Genomic DNA, 10,608 nt, shown 5'->3' on the forward strand with positions numbered 1-10,608 from the left:
TGTGTATTCTTATCCAGGAGGACTCCAATATTTGCTCTATATTTTCTCATCATGTGTGCGTGGAGTCCACCATTCCTTCTCTATTCTTTCAAAATCATGAATGACTCTTTATAATTCTACATAGGAGATAACATAAACATGGATGTATTTATGTTCTAATTTATTCTTTCTATAAAGTCATTTCTAAGATTCATTAATGCTAATTCCTCATAATCAATCGGAATCATTGCTTCTATTCCTAAGTATATGACTACTCTCACATTCATTCTCTGTTCTTTTTTTTTTTAGTTGAATTAAGGCCTTTATTTAATGTTACAAAAAATATTTAGTCAAACAGACCAAAACCCATGTCATCATCAGACTCCTCGGATTTTTCTTTTTTTGCTTCTTCTTTCTTCTTCTCCTCAGCAGGGGCAGCTGCACTAGCAGGAGCAGCACCTCCAGCAGGGGCAGCACCACCAGCTGCTGTGGCAGGTCCACCAACTCCTACATTGCAGATGACACTTCCAATACTGACATTAGACAGAGCCTTTGCAAATAATCCAGGCCAGAATGGTTAAACATTCACACCTGCTGCTTTAATGAGGGAGTTAATTTTATCTTCCGTGACCATAACTTCGTCGTCGTGAAGGATGAGGGCAGAGCAGGTGCAGGCGAGCTCGGAGATGGCCATTTCGGGGGATGGAGGAGACTTGTTTGTAGTGGTGCTGGCTGCCGGCTGAAGTGGAGTCACCTCAACACGGCCTTAGCTTCTGAAGGAGAACCGAGCACCTTACAAACAACTGAGGAGAGGGCCATTCTCTGTTCTTTTAAATGAGTTCTCATATTACATCTTTACAGATTTGCATGTGTCTCTCTGTGTATACAATCTTGCCTTCTTGCTATGTTTACTGATGAGTTCTCGTCTCCCATCTGGCTCTAGTCTATATGGACCGAGTGGAAAAATATTCAAATACATGAATATAGACTGAGAATGAGGATACCTTCACATATAAAAAAATGAACAGAATGAATCCGCAGAAGTGAAGTATAGAGAAACACTCTAAGGGCCTCTAAGGGCCAAAAGAACACATTTCATTTCATTTCCCATGACTTTAGGGATTGTCTTTCTATAATGTACTTAATGTATGAACTTGAATCATTGTGTCCTGTTCAGCTCAGTCTCCAGATCATCAAGGCTAAGACATCAGGGAGGGGTTTTTCTCAACTTTGTATTTGGCTCCCTGCCTAGGAGGGAGTTTCCTAGAATGAAGGGATTTTATCAATATTTACCCAAGTCATTCATTCTAGACAACAATTTGGTGTAAAGCCCTAAAACTGAGTGAAATAGGAATATCCTCATGTCTAGAAAATGACATTGCTTAGTATGTCCTGCAAAGAGGCCAACATCAGGTCCCAGTACCACATGTCCCAAAAGTTATAGTGCTCCTTAACATTCTGGAATCTTTCAGAGTTTAGAGTTTGGGATCTAGATCAAAACATTCCCAGCAACACTCTGGGGACAGAAAGAACCTGGAAGAAAGCAGAATACTTTTGATTTCAGGTGTGGATGAAGGAATAATTCTGAAAAATGAAGACTGTATTGAGTTTCAGGTCTTGCCCGGCCCATAATAGTTGCTTTATGAATGGTGATCACTGACTGGGGCAAAGCCAGACCCTGGACTAAGGGCTCCTCAAACAGGATCTCATATACTTCACACAACAGACCTATGGGGAAGTTATAATCCCCCTTTTCAGATAAGGAAATTGAGGCAGCAGAAGCTCAGTGTCTGTGTTAGGATCTCACTATATTTGAACCCTGGGCTTTCTGACTTCAGGCTTGGTGTTCTCCCTAGCATGCCTCTTAGTTGGCAAATGGCACTTGACTACAATAGAATGTGACTGGCCCACAAGTTATGACAAAAAAGGTGATTTCAGAGTCATTTGAGGAGACTTAGAGTAATGACTAGAGAGTAAAATAAGGAAGACCAGGGAGGCAGTCTGCAGCCAGAGGGCAAAGAACAATGCTCCATGACATGAGTATAGGAAGAGTATAGGTATATCTGTATGTGTTTTGGTATGTGTTTGTGTGTGACTGATGAGTGATATACATATATATGAAGAGAGAGAGAGAGAGAATTGTGCCATTTCCTCCAGTCACATACTCTTTTCTTTTCAGACATTCATGTTACATGGAGAAGGTCAGACATGAATGGCTTCTATCCTGGAAACACATTGCTGTCTTCTACTGTCCTTCAATTTATTTTACCTCCAGTATTTACTGAAATAAATCAAATGATTAGCTGTCTTTTCTCAGGGCCTGTTGAGGAAGTGTTCATAGCTCTCTTAATGAAGTTTCTCTCCTATATTTCTGGTCTCATATGAACAACCATTGATATTGGCTTACTTGATGGGTAATGACATCACCAGTCACCTAGGTGAAGCAGGAAGATGCCCCCCTTCCACTGTATCCCCCTGACATCTTATTCTTCTTCTACCAATCAGCATCCATCTCCCATGCTCCATCTCCCACTCATTTTCTGCTTCCCCCCAGATCACTGACTCCTTTCCCCTTCCCCCACTCCTTCTCCTGCTCATTTTCCCTTCTTTCTCATATCTTCTAAGGCTCATTTACCCCCTCCTCTTGAATTTCTATTCTCCCAACTAACTTCTCTGCCTCATCTCTCCTCCTCCACAGCTACAGGTGACTTGTAGGTGGGTGGGTAGGGTTGAAGAGGACCCTAGGGTCAAGAATGATTCCTGGGGACCCCTTGCCCTTTGTTCAGAAGGCCCTCTGTCCCCTCTCACCCCCTTCAAAACCACTTGACTTCATATATTCTTAGCCAAGAGGGATGAAATATTTGGATTCACTTATGGAATGAATGTTTCTATCTCTATTTCTTGATTTGAGTATTGAATTGCTCTTATTTAAATCCTGCTTATGGAATTATATGTATATATAAGCATATATTTATATATATTTGATTGTATAATCCTACTTAAAGCAAAAACATATTTCATTTATGTACATAGTCTATATTGATCTGTGTATATACACATGCATAACTACAGTGCTTACTGTAAACAATAAATAATTCATATTTGTGCAGATCAATGTTGAGAATATATGGCAAATCATACAAAATAACATAGAAAAAAAATCCTAAATACGTAAGTATATGCTCAGATTCTCTCTCTTCTTTCCTATATATATTTATTGCTAAACAGGATTTCTAAATTCTGTCTGCTCAAAAGCAATAGCAAATGTTCCCTCTATGGCTATGCATATGAGTATGCATGTTGTAACTTTCTTTTGAACAATATGATCACTCATTCATCTCTTTTCTTATGCTGCTATTCCCTCACTGTATTCATGTCTAAGAGTTTTCTCAGGTCTTCCCTCTCTACCTGAATGTATTCTAATGCTTTTCTCCTGGTGCGAAAATGTATGCAAACTACTATCCCCATTCATGCAATCAATGTGAACATTCATTTAGAGGAAGAGAAGGTAATAAGGGCACCAAGAGTTATAATGATATAAATGGAATGACTAGTCAAAGTTATAGGACTCTCAGAGGAACATATAGACTATGTAAGTGTTCATCACTGGGAGCATACAAAGAGAATACAATATTTCCTCATGGAAGGACACACCCTTATTTGAAAATTTGTGGGTCTAAAACCTCGGAGTGTCTTATACAGTGGTTGTATAGATTTTTACTTGTGTTTCCCACTTTTCACACTTGCTGTCTTGGCACCCATTGTTTCACATATGTTACTGCTATATTAGGTGACAATTTGCCATGTTCTGCCCAAAAATGGCTCAGACAAGATTTTTGTTCAGAACTGAATTCAAGTTCAAAGTGATCTAGTTTGCCAAAATGAATGGAAATCCTGCTGCTGAATGTCAGTTTGGTCATTCTATAACTGAGAAAACAATTTGAGCCTGGCTATGGGAAGGAAAACATGTGACTGAAGACACCCAGGAAGAAGAAGGCCAAGAGAGAAAAGGCAGCCAAATGGCCTGAGTTAGAGAGGGAACTGAAGAGAAGGATCAAAAAGCAAAGGGCCACTGGAATTCCTGTGTCCACCAAGATGGTTCAGCAGGAAGCCAGAAGAATTGCTGATGTAAAAGGAGTTATTGATTTCAAAGGAGGACACAGTGGGTGCATCAGGTTTATGGAATGGAATGGACTAAACGTGTCCAAACACCAGACATCCCCAGGGAGTATTTGTGGTCAACCACAGACCACAGCACAGGCAGGAGAGCAGAGTCTCTCATTTTTTAAAAAAAGCATCCTTTGTTTAATTTTGTATTTTATTTTCCCCAGTTACATGTAAAAACAATTTTAACAAGAATTTTTTGTACTTTAAGTTTTTATTTATTTTGAGCTTCACAATGTTTCCTCTAATCTTACTTCCCTCCCCCCACTCCACCCCAGAAGGTGATTTCACAGTTTTTACATTGTTTCCATAGTATAGATTCATCCAAATTGAGTGTGATGAGAGAGAAATCATATCCTTAAGATAAAACATAAAGTATAATAGACAGCAAGACCAGACAATAAGATATAAATTATTTTCTAAATTAATGGTAATTGTCCATGATCTTTTGCTCAAACTCCACAGTTCTTTCTCTGGATACAGATAGTATTCTCCATTGCAGGCAGCCTCAAACTGTCCCTGACTGTTGCACTGATGGAAGAAGCAAGTCCATTAGGGTGTACAGGGTTTTTCTGGTTCTACTCATCTCACTCAGCATAAGTTCATGCAAATCCCTCCAGGCTTTCCTGAATTATCATCCCTCTTGTTTTCTAATAGAAAAATAGTGTTTCATGACATACATATACCACAGTTTGCTAAGCCATTCCCCAATTGAAGTACATTTATTTGATTTCCAATTGTTTGCCATCACAAACAGGGCTGCTATGAATATTTTTCTATAAGTGACCTTTTTACCCTTTTTCATCATCTCTTCATGGTATAGACCCAGTAGTGTTATTGCAGGATAAAAGGGTATGCCCATTTTTGTCGCCCTTTGGTCATAGTTACTAGTTACTCTACATATATGTTGGATGAGTTCACAGCTCCACCAACAATGTAATAGTGTCCCAGATTTCCCACAACCCTTCCAACAATGACCATGATCCTTTCTGGTCATATTGGCCAGTCTGGGAGGTGTGAGGTGGTACCTCAGAGAAGCTTTAATTTGCAGTTCTCTAATAATTAATGATTTAAAGCAATTTTTCTTTTGACTATGGATTGCTTTGATCTCCTCATCTGTAAATTGCCTTTGCATGTCCTTTGACCATTTGACAATAGGGAAATGGCTTTTTAGAAAAAATTGACTCAGTTATCAGTATTTTAGAAATGAGTCCTTTGTCAGAAACATTAGTTGTAAAGATTGTTTCCCAATTTACTACATTTCTTTTGATCTTGGTTACAGTGGTTTTGTCTGTGCAAAAACTTTTTAATTTAATGTAATCGAAATCATCTAGTTTGTTTCTAATGATGTTCTTCATCACTTCCTTAGTCATAAACTGCTTTCCTTTCCATATATCTCACAGGTAAACTAGTCCTTGATCTCCTAGTTTCCATAAAACATTATTTAACAAAGTCTCTCCTAAAACTTATTCATCATCAAATACAGATGAGGACAAGTTCATGGATAGAAGTTTTTACAGGGAAGAGGCATTAGGTGAATTTGATGGTGCATAAAACTTGAGTTCAATAACTTTTTGGATTACATTTTTTCAAATTTTAGCCCCCCCAATTTATACACTGCATATATGATTGCTCATTTATGTTTCTTAAGAGAAAAATGGCCAAATCAATTTATATCTATTACAACATAAATAGGATACATAAATACAGAAATTTGAACAACTAAGTGGTATGAAAGAATATTTATACATATGTATAATAAAGAGAACATATTAATACTCAGATTTATGTTCACAGAGAGGAAAGAGAGAGAGACAAAGACAGAAAGCTCTTCATTTCTCTTGTCACTCATAAGGTGAACTATAACTGGTTCAGTCTCAGAACATAAGAGTCTCTCTTGTACTTTCCTTAGTTTTTTATTTACTTCAATATATTGTCAAATTCGTCAAGAAATTAACTATCCAGTTACTAAAACTATTGAAGGTGTTTTTCTAGTGCTCTTGGAAAAGTGGTTCTCCTCTTTTTGTTGCCTCATTTTGAAAATTTTTTAACTTCGATCCTGCCACTGGTCCCATCTTCCTCTCCAGTCTATTTGCAGCAGGAATGCAAATAGTGCTAATTGCTCATGAGGCTGATCTCTGCAAGTTGGGGGAAACATCCTCTAAGTCCCCTGGTGGACAGAGTCCCACTGAACTGTCCAGGGAGGGAAAGGAAAAGGCCCATGAGATGTACCCTGGCTATCCTGCTTCATGACCCACTATGATTCCCAGAAACTCCTTCTACAGTCTCTGTTCCGTCCATAATCTGCACCCTCCATCCGCCACTGAATTCCCTCCTCCCCCGAGGAATCCTTGACCCGAGCCTCTCTTTAGGGCCACGCTTTCTTATTGCTATCCTAGTTGGCTTGATAGAGGCATAACTTTTCCCTCACTAAACCAGGATATCCTGGTCTAGGATAAGATTTCCAATCGCCTGGACAGGATTTGTATAGGGCTCTGAGGGAAGCAGGTGGGCTATCCCACTCACATCACAAATGCGAAAGGATTATTAACCGAGATTTATCAAGAACGTTGCATCAAATGATTGTACTGGAGGAGCATGGGTGTCAGTGGACATAATCACAGGAGTGTCTGTGTGTTTGTCGTAACTTCCATAATATCCCTTCAATCATTGCTAAAACAATAGAATAGATACGTTGTAGTGTCTTTAATGCAACCACATCATCTCTTCTGTCCTTTCCTTTGGATTTCTATTAACTATAGCATTTGCTCCAGTCCCATGTAGCCTGTTGGGGAACTGCTTGTGATTTACCACAGGAGCCCCTCACTAGTATCTGATTCATGTGCTTGTCATAGGATCACATCCCTGTTATCATGATCTTCCTCGAGAATGGAGGACAAACATCAGCATCATGACCATTCCCAGGCCCAGGCAAGAATGATGGGAAGAAGATAGGACCAGGATCAATAGTCTTCTCTCCTTCTCTCTTCCTAACAACAGTGGATGGATTCATATATTCTTATCCATGTGTACTGATACATTTTCTCTATACACTCCTATAGATGAGTACGGATATTCTCTCTTCAGTTTTAATAAGTCTCAGGTATTCCCTCGATCATCACATATAAAAATATGTCAATTCAATTGCATAAACATTCATATCAGCTTTTCACAGATATTATGATAGAGATAATATATCATTATGTGAACATACAGAGAAAATATGACAACTATGTCATATGAATATAGTGAATATGCCTATATGTTTTTCTGTGTATATGAGACTCTGAAGCTTTCCATAATTCCTAACGCTATGGGGAATCTGTCCACCCATTTCTGGGGAGAGCTAGCCTAAAGAAGTTTAGTCCATGAATCTTAGCTATAGAAGAGAAAAAGGCCAAGTGGGAAGTCTTCAAGTCTGGCAGACAAGAGAAACCCAAGCTTCAGGTTGGGGTCTGTTCATTTCCAGCTCTATCACCTCGACCATGACTCTGCCTTCCCCTGGACCTCAGTTACCCATTTTCTGAATGAGGAAGTTGGGCCAGATGAGCTCTGACATCTCTTTTCACCCTCCATCCTATCCAAATCTTGAAGCCTATTCAGACTTCACCCCAACATCTATACACTTTCACGCCCATTTTAGCAAATTAGCACACCCTCTCTCACCCTTTGCTGACATAACCCTGCTAGGCCTTTTCCCTTGGGGCAGCCCCCAAGTTCTGCTCTTGTTCTAACCCCAAAGAATGGAACAAAGCCTATAGCTTTTCCTGAAGTAGATGTTCCTCTTCCCCTGACCCCCCCATATTCATGTCACAGAAAATGTCATCTCAAATCTGGGAGGGGGTGTGAAAAGGTGGGACCGGTTGGAACCATTTCTGTACTGAGTAGGAATCCTGCCTGGGGTTCTGGGGCTTAAGGTTCGAGGACCTTGGTCCCTCATGTTCCAGAGCTTGGGATCCAGCTTGACTTTGCATTGCTCAACTGACTTCTTTCCACTCTCAGATATTCGAACCCAGCTCTAAGTGTCCTCAAGAACTCTCCTATTAATGAGGGGGGTGGCTGAGCCTGGCAATGTGGACACTCTGCTCTGAATTCTCCAGCTCCACTGAGTGCCAATGTGCAGTCATATCAACATCCACCTTTCAGAGGCAGGAATCTACCAAGCCCCAATTTGCATCTCCCCTCTACTGGTCCCCAACAGCTGTAGTCACCATGCCCCCAACATACCCTCTTCCCCTCATTTGCCCATACCCATTCTTTGTTCTCATTTTCCATTCCCCCAGAGACTTTCTTTGACTCAGTTTCCCTCCCCTCCCACCATTACAAGTAACTCCACCTCCCGGTGAGGTTTCCTGAGTCCATCCCAGGGACTCAGATTGATGCTCAGAGAGCCCTTACTGTGTGTCCAGACTACCCTCTGTCCCCCTCTACAAAATCAGGGAGCTTTGTGGATCCAAGAATAATCAAATATTTCCTGTCTAGATTCCTCATGTAGGAAGGAATCTCTCATTCCTTTTCTATTCTTCCTTGTGAATGTTGAAGAACTGTAATCATTTATTATCCAGCATATGGGATTATCCACTTATTTATAGACATTCTTTGTTTTCCTCATGAACATTAGGAATCATTGTCGCTATTCCTTAAGTATATGAGCACTCTCACATTCATCCTCTGTTAGTTTAAATGAGTGTTCATAATCTATCTTTTCCTATTTCTGTGTGGATGTTTGTCTCTGTCTGTGACCAGGCTTACATTCTTGCTATGTTCACTGATAAGAGTTCTCTTATAAACTCTTTATATGATTGAAGCTTATTCTCCTGCTTCTCTCCCTATCAGACAGCACAGGAAAAACCTTATAGACATACATTTAAGAGTATAACTCATATACATGAATATACTCAGAGAATGAGGATACTTGTTCCTATAAGAAGACACTCATAGGGCCCCCTCCATTGACTGTTCACCAAGATGACCAACTTATATCCATTGAAATATTTTTATGAAATGACTGTAGTGGGAGCTATACCTGGAAATATACACTAGCAACAATATACAATGCCTTTAATAAAGAATTGAGTTTCATATCTAAATATCAAAAAACTTAGCCAGCAACTCCAGATTGATTACGTAAGTAGCTATATAATCAAAGTTGGATACTTTCACTGGAAGAATCCAGGGCAGGAAAGAGATGATAATCATGGATCCCAATGAACATTACCTTAAATATTTTATGGTAATTATAGGAAACTGACAAAGAAAGAAGGATCTGTATAGTATATTAGTGTGTATTATTTAATATTTTAGGCTTTTCACGATTTGGTGCTATTCTAGGATCCCAGACATCTGAGGGCCGTATCATTTCTGTATTGGCCAGAATCCCAGATATGCAAGGCTATGGACTGGCCATGCACTGCTGTATATGTTTGCCTTTGGCACATATTCATCTTAGTTTACTTTATTCATTAAGTGGAAGGGACTCAATATTATTATTATTATTATTTTTATTTTGTTAATAATCATCATCATCATGGTTTTCACTGATGGAAGCTTTTCGCTGGGCCTCCACATCATGGACTTTTTGCTTAGTTTTTTTAGAAGACCTATAGCGTCGTTTTTTTTTTCTTTTTTTAAATTTATTTTTTACTCTCATTTTGTACAAATGTCTTTCTTTACATTAATAAAATATATTTGTTTACAAGTAAACAAAATACCCCTCCCCCCATGAATATAGATAGACTTGCTTGGGCAAAAAAAGTAAAGGGGGGAGAAAAAAAATTAAAATTAAAAAAAAAATAATAGTAATAATTGTAGGTATGTCCAGGTGGCGCAATGGACGAAGCACCAGCCCTGGAGCCACGAGCACCCGAGTCCATATCCAGCCTCATAAACTCAATAATCACCCAGCCATGTGACATGCAAGCCACCCGATCCCCACTGCCCTGCAAAAACCAAAAAGGAGAAAAAAAAAAAGACCCAAAATAAAATAAAACAGTAATAATAGTAGGGGTGGCTGGGTGGCAGACAGAGCATTGGCCCTTGAGCCAGGAGCACCTGGGTCCGAATCCGGCCCCAGACACCCAATGATCACCCTGCTATGTGTCCCCAGGATGGCCACCCAGCCCCACTTGCCCTGCACCCTCCCCCAAATAATAATAACAAAAAATATGTTTCAATCTTTGTTCCAACACCAACAACTCTGTCGTGAGTGGATTACAATTTTTTATGATAAGTCCATCACTAAAGTTACTTCCATATATTTCCAACGTTGCCATTGCTGATCACAACTCCCTCCTTTCTTATTTCTCCACTACCATGTACTATATTTTCTCTCTCCTTTCACTCTGACTCTGCTGTAGAGTTGCTGAGTCGCGCCGCAGATAGATCCCTGGTCCTGGGACCAAGAAGCCCTGAGCCCCCGTAACACACCTTAGGCCCAGAATCCACCTGGCCCCATGGTCCTGGCAG

At 39.8% G+C, this 10,608-nt stretch overlaps 1 pseudogene; it reads right to left on the reverse strand.

Annotated features, from left to right (window-relative positions):
• Positions 1 to 306: 306 nt before the first annotated feature.
• On the reverse strand, positions 307 to 745 carry LOC141499988 (large ribosomal subunit protein P1 pseudogene; annotated as a pseudogene).
• Between the last annotated feature and the right edge of the window lie 9,863 nt (positions 746 to 10,608).

Source organism: Macrotis lagotis, chromosome X, assembly GCF_037893015.1.
Source record: "Macrotis lagotis isolate mMagLag1 chromosome X, bilby.v1.9.chrom.fasta, whole genome shotgun sequence".
Taxonomy (NCBI): Eukaryota; Metazoa; Chordata; class Mammalia; order Peramelemorphia; family Peramelidae; genus Macrotis; species Macrotis lagotis.